This window comes from Ptiloglossa arizonensis, chromosome 9 (assembly GCF_051014685.1).
Source record: "Ptiloglossa arizonensis isolate GNS036 chromosome 9, iyPtiAriz1_principal, whole genome shotgun sequence".
Lineage (NCBI taxonomy): Eukaryota > Metazoa > Arthropoda > Insecta > Hymenoptera > Colletidae > Ptiloglossa > Ptiloglossa arizonensis.
This window is the reverse complement of record NC_135056.1, coordinates 7,247,871-7,264,792: the sequence shown is the minus strand read 5'-3', so window position 1 is coordinate 7,264,792 and position 16,922 is coordinate 7,247,871. Positions and strand designations below refer to the sequence as shown.

General features: G+C 38.0%; 1 protein-coding gene and 1 long non-coding RNA gene across 6 annotated transcripts in view; one reads left to right on the top strand and one right to left on the bottom strand.

Annotated features, from left to right (window-relative positions):
• Nucleotides 1-16,922, bottom strand: part of LOC143150923 (semaphorin-1A) — a 715,101-nt gene that overhangs the window by 295,829 nt on the left and 402,350 nt on the right. The gene's annotated exons all lie outside the window — the stretch shown is intronic.
• Nucleotides 11,458-16,922, top strand: part of LOC143151442 (uncharacterized) — a 44,401-nt gene continuing 38,936 nt past the window's right edge. The window contains exons 1-2 of one of the 3 annotated variants that reach the window (XR_012993329.1): nucleotides 11,458-11,657; nucleotides 11,984-16,328. This is a non-coding gene — a long non-coding RNA (uncharacterized LOC143151442). Of the gene's footprint in view, nucleotides 11,658-11,983; nucleotides 16,329-16,922 lie in introns of those variants that run through there. The other 2 variants (XR_012993330.1, XR_012993331.1) reach the window with 2 other exon arrangements.

Here is a 16,922-nt window from a genome sequence, read left to right as displayed (position 1 = left end):
TTTCCCCAGAACACTAGCGAGACTATAACCTAATCTACACCTAACCTCATAATCACTCAACCTTCCGTACAAACATTCATATCCTCGCTCGTAATACGTTCGATAAACCTAACCTCACACATGGTATACCTGTTTTTCAATATTTCGTATGTTTTACAAAATACAAACAGACTGATAGGACGAAATTTCATTTTCCCCAGAAGACTAGCGAGACTGTAACCTAATCTACACCTAACCTTATAATCACTCAACCTTCCGTACAAACATTCATATCCTCGCTCGTAATACTTTCGATAAACCTAACCTCACACATGGTATACCTGTTTTTCAATATTTCGTATGTTTTACAAAATACAAACAGACTGATAGGACGAAATTTCATTTTCCCCAGAACACTAGCGAGACTATAACCTAATCTACACCTAACCTCATAATCACTCAACCTTCCGTACAAACATTCATATCCTCGCTCGTAATACTTTCGATAAACCTAACCTCACACATGGTATACCTGCTTTTTAATATCGCGTACGTTTTACAAAATACAAACAGACTGATAGGACGAGATTTCATTTTTCCCAGAAGAGTTAGGGGATCTAAGAAGCGCCCTTTTCAATTTCTCTCCAACCAGCGGCGGCTTTGCTTTAACCCACGGATTAACCCATAAGCAGCTACTAGCGTGTACACCAGAAGATACCCGGTCACGTCTGCTCGCGTACACCGGGCACGAATTAGCAGTTAATCAAGCGATTCGCGCAAAGGAAAACGGCCCCTGTATCCTTTTAATGTCACGTACATCGTTCTGTTCTCGTTAAACGGGACAGAGAACGTGTTCGAGTTCACGGAAACGCCGAGCCGCGCGATTATAATTAGAACTGTTACGGTACCGCGGCTGAGATTTCAATTTTTATGCAAAGCCCCGCGCCGTCTAATTACCTTTAAGCTTCGACAAACTTCGCAAGTTAAACACTTTACGATGCACCGTTGATACACAAATCGGAAAGCCTCGTTCGGCGCGCTTCACCCGGCAGCTGTTTACCATTTTTTCCAAGAATAGACGTACAGTGGCTGGGGCTCAAAATCCTCCGTCGTATTTTTGTCGTCGCATCGTACAATAAACGCGAGAAAATCGAGTAAAGAGCGGTGCATCGTTTTTGCAAAATGTCAACGACGGATTAACGCGTGTACATTCGCAATGAAAAGTCGTCCAGCTGTAAGGTCTGGAGATTTTCAATTGATAAAGTTTCGATAAAGTTTTCAGAGTTTGTCGTTTGATGGTACGTTTAAGATTGTCAAGAGGAAAATCGTTGGGAGATATATATTAAATTTGTTGTAGTTTTTCTGTATTCGGAAAGGTTACCAAAGTTGTCCAATAAATAAAATTCCTTATGTGCATTCTCAGTTAATTTTCTTTGTTCTTGTATTATTGATAAAAAGAACCGAGTTACTCCCAAACCTTTGACGATTTTTAATGCACAGCAACAAATCCATTTTGGCCGTGAAGTTCCAGCTGAACGTTTTTATTGAACACGAAGTTAGTTACATTTTAATTACATTACTTATTTGCAACTGGAAAGACTGAATTTACGTCGAAAATAAATGGCACGAATTAGAAATCAGAGTCAGATGATGTTATATTGCGGACAAAGAGTAATTAATAAAGTACCACGTACAGAATAAACGAAAATACCTGCAGAGTATATTTAGGATCTGATAAAATTAATCAACTATAAACTCAGAGCAGTAGAACGTAGTAAAGTAAATTCTACAGAATATTAACTAATTATGTAATGAAGTTTCTGAAATAAATGCACACATTTATTTCCATTGCAATATTCCCATTGCAACATTCCTATTACGATAGCAAACATTTAAAAACGTTACGTTTTGGTTATCGTTTCACAGTGTTCTTTATATTGCATCGTTCAATAACAAAAGATAAAATATTATCGAATCGTGAAATCATATATAATCGTGTCTTCGTATAAAATTAGTCACTTCCAAGAAAAACTATAACACGCGTAAATTTGACTTTTTTCGTTAAATTTCCTAAATCAATTAACACGTTTCTCTTCTTTACTCTCCAATTTACAATTTAATATACCGAAGAGTACTCAACGAAAGAAGCGAAACGATAAAATAAAAAATCACTGCTGCTACGGCGCGTTGGACATATACGACCCATCGATACAGTAAACCCTCTCAGGTTGTCACAGAGCTATCCCCACCGCTACCCTAAACTGCTCTCACAGTTTCTCCCTCCCTTATCTAAGCATAAACAAACTCTCAGAGTCGAGAAAGCTGCAGCGATCGTGTTTCACCTATCGGTCTAGATCGTCCTCGACTCGCGACAACCTGACAGGGACCACTGCATCGACGGTCTCGGTTTCGATGTTTTCGAGCGTGTATCGAGGACTCGAATACCGAATCAAGTGGTCGGAACGCGTTGAAAATATCCCCAAGCTAGCCGTTATTTTGTTACTCTTAATTAAAAATAAAATACCGTATTACACGGCCGGTCTTTTTTCCCCTGTTACGTGACACAACAGTTCACGATTCGAGCACGTAACGTTCGCTGAAACTATTACGTATTCGCGATGCAAAACACCCCCCGGTACAATGAACAAAGATACCTCTAGTTCTCCGCATTGGCTTCCTCGTCACGAGGTTGAGGGAAAGCGATCTGCATTTTTCAATTTCCCATCGGTCGATACTCTGTGCTTCAAATAAATTCACCGGAAAACGTGAAATATGCGCGCAACTCGTAGGCCGTTGGCCGCCCGCGGAAACTCGAGTACAAATGAAGTTTGAAATTATCGGTGTTATGCATACCAAGAGGGACTTGCTTAAGCTCTCGGCTTCATGCATATTCGTAAGATAAAGTAATTAATTTAAAAAATGCACGCAGCTTCAACTGGGGAAAACGAAAGAAGAGAAAGGAGGAAGAAAGAAAGAAAGAAAGAAAGAAAGAGTGAGTAGAGGGGAGAAGGGGGGACGTTCAAGGAATTATACATTCGTTTTTCTAGGAGCATTGTTTATTTCACGCGCGTATCAGCCAGTTGTTCTTTATTAATAAATTTAGAACATTTTCGTTCTTTTCTAATGAATTTAGAACATTACGCTCCGGACGTAACGGTAAGTTTTTAATTAATTACTTTCGCCGAGGTAAAGGTAACTCTCTGCGCGAGAGGCGTTGTAAAATTATGCGGAATCAACGTTCTTGTTTTTCTTTTTTCTTTTTTTGGTCCGTTGAATTGGATGCATTTAGAGCGAAACGTACGAAAAAGAAGAAAAAAAAAGTACTGCGGCTCTCCTGTTCCCTAACGCTTAAACGTGTTACATTTTTCGTTAATTTCCACGGTTAAAAAATCCTATAGTGTCGGTTACCGATGAAATATCCACAAAGCGTATTTTGCTTTCACCAAGTGCACGATTCCTGATGAATCCCCCCCAGACTCCCTACCTCGGCGAACGCCAACTTTTTCCCTCGTTTATTTTTTTCCATTTACAGACGGTCTCCGTTGTCAAGACGAGCTGAAAGTTTCCACTGAGTTCAGATGTTATTAATATTCATGCACCTTCCATTATTAGTCCCGCAAGAGATTTCAGTTCAATTTATTCTTATGCGTGTTTTAAAATTTGATTGAACCGACGGCAGACGATCCTCTTGACGAAGCTCTGTGAATCACTCGACGAGGATTTCTATTAATACGAGATTAATACTTATTATTAAAGCGGGGAGGAGTTGGAAGAAATAGTCCTATTTACCGAAAAATCGTACCTGTTGACTCTTCTTATCCGAATTTTCACGTACGTATACAGATATTCTGTACCCTAATTTTTAAGAAAACACCACTCTGCTCTCCAATTTTCATGAAACTTGGTATTCGTATTTGTGGGGTGAAAACTATCCTTAAACTTGAAAATTTAATACACATTTAGCTAAATATTTCTAAAACTATGTAATGAAGACAGAAGAAAAAATTTAGTGTGTAAAACATTTTTTACACATTCTGAATAAAAGGTACACGTCATGGTGATTCCACTGTAGTCAATTCAATGTTTATAAGAATTATAATGCTTATTAAAATTTGTATTCAGGTCTTACGATAACTTATCAAAAACCAAACTTTTCTTTATATTCAATATTCTCTTCTATATCTAATTAACTTCTATATTAAACTTAATATTTATTTATCCGTAACTTTGGTGCTAGCTTCCGCTCCATAGAAATTTCATCGGATAAAAAATACTGGTTTAATATTTTTCATTGTAGTGAATAGTTTTACACAAAATAATGGAGTTAAAATATAGTTAAAAAACAGTTAGATATAGCTGAAATTCAAACTGGAACTGCATAGAGATACGATGAATAGAAGAGACATAGTGGTTGAATAATATCAAAGTTTAGTATTTATTCGTTGAGAAATCGGTTTGACTAGACTCCTCGCTACAATTGCTATTAGAGCGAATTAGAAAGACTGAAAGAAACGAAAAACGACCACTGGGATAGAAATTTGCCTCCAATGTGGTAATAATTGTATAATTTTTTTCTTTTTCACGTAATTGGTGTTAAACTATTTGACGTAGCATGTTTTTCCTTCTGTAACAGAAAAATAACGCCAAGGCTATCTATTCTGATTTCTTTATCAATGTTTCCCAAGTGGTGAGCTCTTAACGAATAAATCGTTTTAAGGATTTTGAGAGTAGAAGAGTTGATAGGAGAGAACAAGGCTTATGAAACTCAAGTTTCATAGAAACACGGAGACTAGGATGGCGTATGTTGCATAGAGCACGGATGTCACACCGTATACATAGATTAAACGAATACAGAGTGCATAGAAATGTCATTCTCATGGATGCGTAGAAATTTCGGGGTTACTGTTTCACAGTGCAATACTATGTATGCGACGTGAATGCTCCTCCTGTCATGAGAGATTGTTCGTGAGGATCTATTTGGTAGATTTAATGAGTTGTGCTCTTTCAGGCTGTGCACACGAACTATGGGGTGCAACAAGCTCGAGGCGAGAGGACTCTGATGATTTGATAGGCGTGCTTGATAGCGGTTGGTAAATTTCATCTTTGATTATGGGTACACATACACTGTGATGGATTACTTCGTTAGCTACCCACCAAGGAGATTATAAACGCGTCTTACTGTTTGAACTGAAATTGTTGCGAAGACCTTGGTATTTGAATTGCAGATTACACTTTGAAACCTTTATCCAAGAAAAGATTTTTCATTCCTTCGATTAATGCGATTATAGTTGGTTTTAATGACATTCCAGTGTTGTTTCGTATCGCTATATTATTGTTGGTATTATTATAACTTGTCGAGAAACAACCTTGACTTCAATTGTCTTCAGATGGCAGTTGATGATTTAGAGCTCTCACCTTTTCGATGTATAATAATTAGTTACAGACATCTGTATTGTAATATTTTTAATAGGTCGTGTCTTTAATTTACGCTTTTGTCGAAAGCTTTGGTGGAACGAACGATTTTAATTAATAAATATCGAATTATTGTACAAATAATGCTCATAATGGAATGTGCAAATAATGTACCCTTACTGTTTGTATTATTATTGGGGATAAAGTATAGTATACTGTGCATTATTGAACGAAAGTCTCAATAAACGTATATTTCGGAATAATTCTTGAACAAATTTCTTTTTTCATATTTCTTCGGTAATCTTCATTATTAAAAAAATAAACCTTTCGGTTACGTTATTCTTATCGAGAAAATTAATTAATTTAATAAGAATCGACTATATCGTTAGTGTTATTTAGAATGCAAGTGTCATAGAAACTTTAATGAAAATATTGTTTTATTCGTAGGAGTTCGACTCTCAAACCGATATTAAACTTGTGCTCTCTTTTTTTCGACGCATCTCGTACAAATTCATTAATCCATTGGATAGGTTGTTTGTTGTTTTCATAGCTCGTGTTGCTCCGATTGCAGGCCATAAATTCATTGGTAAACACGGTAAAATTGCTAGAAAAATGCTTACGAACGTAATTCCAAGTTAACCGGATGCGTGACAAATCATTGGAAAATAATAGAATCGAAATAATATTTTTTATAATTTTACAAATTATCTACGAGTAAGATTTCAATTAATATTTGATAATATTGGAGAAGATAGAGAGAAAGTATGCTTGATTTTAGTATGTAAAATTGAATTCTCTTTAAGATCGACTGAAATTTTTTTAAATTTGGATAAATAAGGAATACACATCAGAAAAAAAAAACAGAATATTGCAACACGTAACTAATACCAGCCATGAATAGATTTTGGTCAAAATTGAATCGGATTTTAAGACGAAACTATTAACTTTAAATATAAAGAGTCATCGAAATCAATTCACGTACATTCATACGTACGGTACGCATGTGAGATTAGGTCGAGAGTTATGGTTGACCTTATTCATTCAAGGATTAACTTCTCAAACGCGTACGGATCAAGTATACGTACATTCTTTCCGTTAAGATTTCCCCTGGGCGAATAGAACACGCCGTAAGTCCAGATGCAATCTTCTCACAGGCGTACAATACATACGCTCGTTCAAAACGTGGTCAGAGGGTCTCAAAATGTATACTTCTGTAGAAAAATATTCTCGAAACTTTTCTCGATCGTAACCATCCTTATCAAGTATAAGAAAATCTTTCTGCATAGAAAATTAAAACCCTACACTCGTTCAAAATAAATTCTTTTCTCTTTAATAGCCAAAACGTGATCGGATTATTTCAAAACGTATACTTCTAGAAAAACAATATTCTCGAAACTTTTCTCGATCGTGATGATCCTTACCAGGGATAAGAATATCCTTTCTTATAGGAGAGTAAAAACTTCGTATCTTTCGTTAAAAAAAAATTCTTTTTACTTCAATAGTGAAAATGTGATCGGAGTATTTTGAAACGAATGTTTGCGTACAAACAATATTCTCGAAACTTTTCTCAACCGTGACGACCCTTACCAAGAATAAAAAAAATCTTTCTGTATAGAAAAGTAAAAAATTTGTTCATTCGTTCAAAATAAATTCTTTTTGCCCCAATACTCAATCGGTGTACTTCAAAACATATATTTCTATAAAAACAATATTATCGAAACTTTTCTCAACCGTGATGACCCTTACCAAGAATAAAAAAAATCTTTCTGTATAGAAAAGTAAAACTTTTTTTCACTCGTTCAAAACAAATTCTTTTTGTCCTAATAGTCAATCGGAGTACTTGGAAATATATATTTCTATAAAAACAATATTCTCGAAACTTTTCTCAACCGGAACGATCTTTATCAAGTATAAGAAAATCCTTTTATCTAGAAAAGTAAAAAATTTGTTCACTCTTTCAAAATAAATTCTTTTTGTCCTAATATTCAATTGGTGTACTTCGAAAGATATATTTCTATAAACATCACATTCTCGAAATTTTTCTGAATCGTGACGATCCTTATCAAAGATAAGAAAATCCTTCCTGATAGAAAACTAAAAATTTGTTCACTCTTTCAAAATAAATTCTTTTCGCCCTAATACTCAATCGGTATACTTCGAAAGATATATTTCTACAAACATCACATTCTCGAAACTTTTCTCAACCGTGACATTCCTTACCAACTATAAGAAAATCCTTCCCGATAGGAAAGTAAAAATTCTTTTCACCCGTGACACGAGAAAATCCCCTTAATCGTTGAACGGTCAATTGCTTCCCTCGTTCGAGTAGACATCGTAGGGACGAGGTCTGGTGGGAAGGTTTCCTCGTCGCATAATTAACCGTGGAATACGGGGCGCGGTTGACGCGGAGTTACCATCGCGGTGGCCAATAAAGATGTCACGATCCGCGGACTGATTTTTCCATCCGGTGGTGGAAAGCCGCGTGGCATTTTTCAATTTCTCCGCGGCGACAGCTGGCTTTAACCCTTCGGTTGAAACTGGCGATGGTCATCACCTCTAACCGTGGCAAACTTTTCACCCCCGTTCATCCACCCAAGAACTTCCGTCGTCTCGCAGTTTCGGCCGGAAACTTTCCTAATTCCGTCGGAGAAGTGGCGAGGCGAAAAGAAAAGCGGCGAACGCAAGAATAACGATATGGAAACGTTCGACCGCTTTTCAAGCGAATCTACGATCCGCGTTTGCACACAGGATCGTGTGTACCCGCGGATATATGCAGACACACGTACAGCTGCGAACGTAAACGCGAACGCGAGCAAGCGTGAGCGAGGCACGGGGGAATATATACACACGCCCGGTATTCCGTGATGGAAACGCTACGATCCGACGTATATACATATGCAATCAGCTGCGCGGTTATACACGCGCTGAAATCGGAATACGATTTCGACGGGGATCGAAGATGTTCACCTTTCCTAATTTAATTCCCCGCCAAGGTCTACGACCCTGGTAACTACCGTTTCTGAATTTTACCGACGGTGGATGGGTAATAATTGACCGTAGTCTTGACTGGATTTAGTCACCGCCTCGAACCAACCAAGATCTTAACCCTATCAAGATCTTATACTCGATCAACCGATTCAACCTACTTTTACACGTCCCAGAACTCGTACCCCGGGAGCTCGCCTTGGGCTTTCGCGCGAATTCATTATGCATCGGGTCATCTTATAATTAATGCAGCTTCCACGGGACTCGTTCGAAGCGCGAGCAACTTTTCGGTGGCGATTAAACAAGTATAATTTCCCCCTTTCCTTGCGATCCTACCCTCGTCTGTCTCTCTCTCTTGGAATTGTATGCACCGGGAAAAAATAACTGTGTGGTATATTTCTTTAAGTTTTTCATCTATTCAAGGTACGAATAAATAATTTTCTTTTAAGAAAGCTGGTTCTTATTTTATAATTATTCTGTCCTATTGATATATTATCCTGTCCTATTGTACACCTTCTGTCCTTATTTTATAATTATGCATTCTGGAAAAAATACTATTTCGGTGTTCTTCGTTAACGATCAACGAAGGATGTCAATCTTTTGGTTTGCCTAGAATAGAAAGCTGGTTCTTATTTTATAATTATTCTGTCCTATTGATATATTATCCTGTCCTATTGTACACCTTCTGTCCTTATTTTATAATTACGTATTCTGGAAAAAATACTATTTCGGTGTTCTTCGTTAACGATCAACGAAGAATGTCAATCTTTTGGTTTGTGTAGAATAAAGTGAAATAATTATTTTGTGTTCACAAATTATACTTAAAGGGGAGGAAGGAAAGAAACTTACGTCTAAGGGAAGTTTGTTATCGTTTTCCATCTATATATATTTTACATATATTTGTACTTTCACTCTTATATACAGTTATTAGTGTCTTGCGCAAAATGCTCCGATCGTTGTTATTTTGTATCCTCTTGCAGTAAACGTAAGTTATTTTCCTTTCCTCAATTTCTTCGCGATAATTTGCACATTGTGGATTTAACACCGGAATTACTATTGTTGCATTCTTCGAAAATTGTAGATTTATGTAATCGTTGAAGCACAATTCAACACAAAGTCTGCAAAGTCTGGTAAATATTTCCCAGACACTTGGTCGCCAGACGCCTGGTTCTCAAAGCGACATTGGGCGAAGACACGAAACAATAGTCAGCTTCCACTCAAGAGAGTTTACAGGTCTTGAAGTCATAAATTTTCTACCAGCTACGGTAGTCTTTAACTTCCCAACAGCCGTTGAATTTCAACCAATAACACCACGATACCGTACAGATCTACGAATCGCATTCGTTGGATAAACTTCAGGTTAGGTTTGAAACAGTACTTTCACTGTACCTCGTCTCTTTCGTACAATTGTTAACACGTTTTACTTGTTTATCTTGCATGCACACCTTTGCATATACGCGCAATAAAGACGTTGAACAACTAAATAAAAATAAAACGAAATAAAATAACTTTTCCCTTCTACCTTGTTTACGTGAAATGAAACGTAAAATAAATAAATCATATCATTTTCTAGAGTGAGTTCTTGAAGTCTATAACTTCAATAATTATAATTATCTTGTAAGTGTAATTCATTCATCGTACGGTGCGAGAAAATACGATATTTAATTGAAGTTAAAATACATTTTTTTAAATTGTAAAAGATACAAGGCTAGAACAAATGGGTGAATTTTTTCCTTTATTTATAAGAATATAAGGGAATATGCATTTCTTTGAAGTTCATACTGGTCATAATCTTTGGAGAATGCCTCGAGTGAAAGGAACAAGCATTCACATAAAAGGTCTTATCGAAATGCGTTAATAATCAATCATTACTATTTTTAGAATGTTCTCAACTTAGAAGGTGAAAAACATGCGATTGAAAACGTTATAGTCATAAAACTATAAATACATGCGAGCCTTTCGAAAGGCTAAACTAATCGATTCTACTTGATACAAATTACTAAATTTTAGCTAAATTAAAAAAAAAAACAAGTTTGGCTTCCAAAAGTCTACACACATGATCGTTACACAAAGACAAAAATAATTTATGATTCTACGAGATAACTATTTCTCAATCGACTATTTTCGTTTAAACAATCGTTACAAATATCATTCGAGTAAAACCACCGCGCAGTAATTTACCCTAAACATTAATTCCGTCGACTAGTCGCCTCGTATAAGTTTTCATATACTCAACGCGAATCGATCTTACTTATCGAACAAATCTTTCACTCGTTGTTCAAAAAGTTCTATCCAGACCAGAATTTTCCAATCTTTGATTTACAACCACCTCGACTATCGAAATAGCTAGCAACTGCCACGAATATTGCTCAGCGTACCGCGTACAAATATAACGTGACCTCCACGATACACATTATCGTTCTATCAGCACTGTACCACGGTGAAACGCGCAACGACTCAATACGACGCGTAAACACACACAAATCGTATCACAGATCGTAAATAGGAAATCCCGAGTCGGCGCGAAGACCATCGATATCGATCGTTGGAATCTTTCGCTGCCTCTGGGGATCTGATCTCAGTCGTATTTTTAGCGAACAATTATCGCGTAATAGATCCAACGACACTTTGATCGGTCTCTCCAGCAAATTGTCTGAAAGGATGCTCCACGTAAGAACGAATAGAAAACTGTCCCTTTGAGTCTTACGCATTACGATTCTCGTAGTAATTGGCTATCTATCAGTGACACGTTGCGCCATACAGAGGAATCGATCAATCCTATAATACATATGCGATCAGGCAACCCGGCGTGCACGGGCCAGCATCGGAATACGATTTATCGGAGTTCAAAGGAGTTCTTCCCCGTTTTAATTTAATCTGCATCGAAGTGCCGCCTGGAGATATACAGGGGGGGTCACGAAATCGTCAATCGGAACGAATATCCCGATTGCACGGTCACGCTCGGTCTTTCGCAATGACACGCGATCGAAGGGTGTGTACCGGAATTTTTCTTCCGATCAGCAATCTCGGCTCGCGGGAACAGTCACTCCGCTTCGTTAGCCCCGATAACCGACTGCTTGTGTTACGCAATCAAATAGCTGGTTAATTATTTCGCTGGCCGCGTATCCACCGGTGTGCCACGTATACACATCGTTGGCAGAAAAAATTTCTCGCGATTGCCAGGGCCATTTTTCTAATTACCCGACCGATAGATTAGCGAGGAAAATTATAGGGAACGGAGCGATCGTCGTGTGTGCATCGAAACGAGAAGAAGCGTGCATGTGAGCGAGACGTTTTTCTTTCTTTTTCTTTTTTATTTTTTGTTTTCACGCGAGGGAAATCTTCGAAAGTGTTTGCGTGTTTGTTTCTTTCTTAGTGGATTACTTCGGCGATTTTTCGTGAAGTCGGTGAGATTGTTTCCAAAAATTTATTCAATGTTTTCGAAATATTTACGGGTATAGTAGTTTCTTGATAGGTACTGCGTGTAATGTTTTTAGCATTGGTTTGAATTTTTATTTTCAAAATTGTGTGACGAGCGATGAGAATGAAAAAATTTTAAATTGACACATTGGCACGGTTACTATTTTACATGATTTTATTGTTGCAGGTAATATATTGCTTCGCTCCAGGTCTCGATTTTTAATTCGTATAGGATCTTATTCTTCTTATTATACTTTTTTGTACGATTGTTACAAATATATTTGGAAAATGAAAGTTCAAAGTGAAGCCGAAATCGTTACACATAAAGCTTGTACGTACGAATGTTAATATTTGAATTAGACTAATATGTCTGTATTTTTAATACAGACTAATAGGTATGTTAATATTTTGACACAAGTAAGATACAATTCTAACCACTATTTCAATTTTAACACGACATTAAGTCGTTAAAGGTATTGACTTTCGAGAAGCTGTCTTAACTTCGGAATAAGTGCTAGAAAAATGTTATCAAATTCGAAAAAGAGTGTTTGCATGATATGAATTTACCTTACGTTCCTACTTGATTAAAAAATATTAATTACCTTAATCAAACTCGTTCCAACCACTCGTAGCAATACGTCTACTATTGTGTTTTAGTAATTTATTTGTCGAATTTTTACTTAATCGTTACAAGTATTGTTTGATACTGTGTAGACTGAAGTCTCACCTGAACGTATGTTTGATGACTCTAATATTTTAACGTCGTGCTATTTAAATCGTTCTCTGAGGACATAATTGCCGTAATATTTGACTTTAACGCGAGACTGGCGATTAAATGAGACACATGTCGAGATTAAATGTAATTTCATTTGTAATAGTTAAATGTATTTGTAATAATTAAGTGGTGCCCGGTGCTTCACATTTAAGTGTCGGAGTAATTGTCTCAAACGTTGTACCCTAGTTCAACCGAGATAAAATCTACATGGTAGAAGTCAAACTTGAGACTATAGAATTCAAGGAATATCGATTTCTCGGAAAATTTTCTGTTCGTGAATACTACAGAATATTACGCAAGTATAGAAGAAGGTGAATTGTACCGTTGACATTACGATGACAAAATCTGTCTAAATATTTTCGCGAGTGACTGTATGCCAAATATTTACAAGTAGAGAAGAGGAAAACTTTTATCTCGGATAAAAATTTCAAATAAAAAATAAAGGGCAAATAAGTTTTTACTCGTTATTCGTTGAGTATAAATTACAGCTCAATTTACGCAACAAAATATATCACTACGATCGAATAGAAATTAAATTGTCCTAGCCAATAATCGCTATACGTTGATTGTATTCATCGTTCTTTATTCCGATAGAATTTTGTCCATTTCTTATTAAAAATGCAATAAAATTCATTACTTATTTTTTCTATATTTACACAAGAACATAGTTTCGTGAAAATTGACAGAATTATTGGTTCAAGCTGTGTTAAGCGAACCTAGACAATGTAATGGAAACGTTCGCGTTATACGAGAGTTGTCCAAGTTTATTAAGCTATGCTATATGGAAACCGTGTTATAAGAATACATCGTGTTACAGGAGGACTGTCGTAATTTTTTACTTCGCGTTGTAAAAAAACCGTGTTTTCAGAGTACCGTGTTAGAAGAAAGCTCGAGTGTACTTTTAATACACGCGCGAAACATTTACATTAAACTTTCCTTATAGCTTGGAAAAATTCCCAAATATCGCCTTATTTTTCTACCCGAAAAGTGTACCTCTTCAGGACGAAGTAACTCGAACTTTGTATTAATCTTAGTCGTAAAAAAGAACAGAATACGCCCAGTGTGCTATTATTCTCCGTAGCCCCGTGTACACGTCACGGTTAACACTTTCACGTCCCCCAGTTTCGTGTAAGTACCTTCGTACGTCGCTGACGTTTCTCGTTTAAAGCTTACAGTTCGCCGCCGGCACTTTTCGCGGGATCGTTCATAGTGTAATTGCAATACAGAGTAGTAAAGTATGACGATAGTTACAACTTTTGACACACTTACCCAATTTAAAGCGGTATTATCAACGATTGATCATAGATTTACATATGACACCGACACGATGCCATTAACTATTAATTATCAGCTTGCATGTGATACCATGGTGTCGTCACGATTGATTATCAATTTACAGGTGACACCAACATGGGTGCCATTGACGATTGACTATCGATTTACAGGTGTCACCAACATGGGTGCCATTGACGATTGACTATCGATTTACATGTGACACCAACAGGGTACCATCGACAATTGACTATTAATTTACAGTTGACACCAACAGGGTACCATCGACAATTGACTATTAATTTACAGGTGACACCAACAGGGTGCCGATGATTGACTATCGATTTACATGTGACTATTATTACCAAAGTAATACTATCGACAATTGACTATCAACCTGTAAGTGACACTAAAATTATCGGCTTGCATGTGTGCCAAAATTATGAAATTAGAAAACCATTGACTATGAGCTTGTAGGTAATACTAACTTGGCGAAATTGGAGATTGATTATTGGCTTCCACGTGACACCAAAATGATGCCATCGACATTTGACTATCGGTTTCCACGTGACACAAAATTATCATCGGCAATTGTCTATTAATTTATACGTGACACGAAAATTTGCCATCAGAAATTGACTATCAACTTACACGTGACAGTAACGTAGTGCTATCGGTTTACATGTTACCCTAATACGTTGCCATTGAAAACTGACTATCAACTTGAAAGTGACGCCAACGTGATGCCATCGACAATTGACTATTGGCTTGCATGTGACACCAAAATGATGAAACCTGCAATTGACTATCAATTTGTAGGTAATACTGACTTGGCGACATTGAAGATTGATTATCGGTTTCCACGTGACACCAAAATGATGTCATCGGCAATTATCTAGTAATTTGCGTGTAAAATGACTATCAGCTTGCATATAACACCAACGTTGTGCCATCGATGATTGACTATCAGCTTACACGTGACACCTGCTGCTATCAGCTTACATGTAACATCAATACGTTGCCAGTGACAATTGACTATCAGCTTGCAAGTGACGCCATCGTGATACCATCGGTAATTAACTGTCAACTTACATACAGTACTAACGCGATGCCATTAACAACTGACTATCGATTTGCATGAGACACCAACACGCAATCGACAATTAACTATCAGCTTACATATAACCCTAATGCACTGCCACTGGCAATTGACTATCAGCTTGCAAGTGACGCTATCGTGATGCTTTGACTATCAACTTGCATACAACACCAACGTGATGCCATTAATAACTGACTATTGATTTTCACGAGACACCAACACCATGCAATCGACAATTAACTATCAACTTACACGTGACCCTAATACGTTGCCAGCTTGCAAGTGACGTTATCGTAATACCATCGGTGATTGACTATCAACTTGCACACAACACCAACACGATGCCACTAACAACTGACTATCGATTTTCACGAGACACCAACACGATGCAATCGACAATAAACTATCAGCTTACATGTAACCCTAATACGTTGCCAGTGGCAATTGACTATCAGCTCGCAAGTGACGCTATCGTAATACCATCGGTGATTGACTATCAGCTTGCATACGACACCAACGCGATGCCTTTGGCGATTGGCAATCGGTTTGCACGTGACCCCAACGTGATACCGTGAGAGTGTTAACCGAAAAAAAATGCTGGAACATCACGGCCACGTCGAATTCACCGAGGAACCGAACCAACACGAGCTTTTCCCATCGCGATTAGCCCCGGTAGCTCCGCAGGCTGCGACCGATTCACAATTATCTAGACCCGCTTTAATATTCGGGCGTTCGTTCGGGATCTACGCTACCGGGACAGAGATTGAATTGCAGATGAATCGACCGACATCGGACCAGGAAATAGACGAATACACGGAGCGCGGCGTCCAGCCTGCAGGATGATTGACGTGGTTGGATTACCAGTTTCAACGCGGGGGGAGTACGCGATGGGGTATATAACCCGGTATACTGATCGGGAACAGGAGGAAGACGATGGTTTAACGGTTGTTTAAGGTAAATACGAAACCGTGCCGGGTCATAAACAGCGCAAGGAACAACGTTTTAGGTGTTTCACTCGTTTCGAGTGCACTTTGGGGCGACGGTCCGAGTGCTCTTCTCCACTCTGCACTCGTTATTTCGCATTGCAACTCTCGGCCACGCGCGAGAAACAGGACCGAGCGACGCACACCTTCGCGTTCACGACACGCGCAAAGAACGGGACGGAGAGCAAGGGGGTAGCGTCGCGACGCACACCCTCGTCGGTGTGTACGACCACTCGGCTAAGGGCAGACAGGTCGGTTCGTGGACCCGGTGCGGTCGCCGCTTCTCTAACAAACGTTTAAACGAAGCGTAACCCGCGTGCACCTTGAAACGTACACTCGCTTCGAAATGGAACGGGACACGGGGCGGCGGAAAATTGAAGAAAATCGAGGAAGAAAAGCAACGGTACGTGTCGGGAAGTTTCCAAATAGCTAAATAATTAAGCGAACCCCGTCGCTCCTCGAGTCTTCGCGAGTATTACTTTGCATTTCGTTTCATTTTCTCGGTTTCGAACGAGGAAGGATTTCTCTGGTCCGCGAGCGCGCAACGAATTCGCGTTACAAGCTTCCGGTGCCGGGGAAAGGGCGAGAAGTTGCACCAATTGCGAAACTTTCGGTCATTGGATGCTAGAGAATTTTGTTAATAAATGAAATACAATTGCTGTCGACGCTCGCTGCTACGAGAATCAAATAAAGCACGAAATGGCCGATAGAAGCTTATTAATATTTAAAACGATCAAGGATTCGACTTTCGGATTTATGTTCACTTCGGTAGAAATTGTTATAAATTAGAGATATAAATTGTACGAAAATTAACATCGATGAGTCGGGAATTGGTAAAAATTTGTAGAAAGTATAATGTTATAGATTGAACGTCAATTTACATCGAAACTACGAAATAGAGGGAAAAGCATTGAGATAGATTAGGATAATTGTAAATAGGTAAATCAACAATTGTAAATGTACAAAGAAGTAATAACGTTACGAATTCAATAAAATA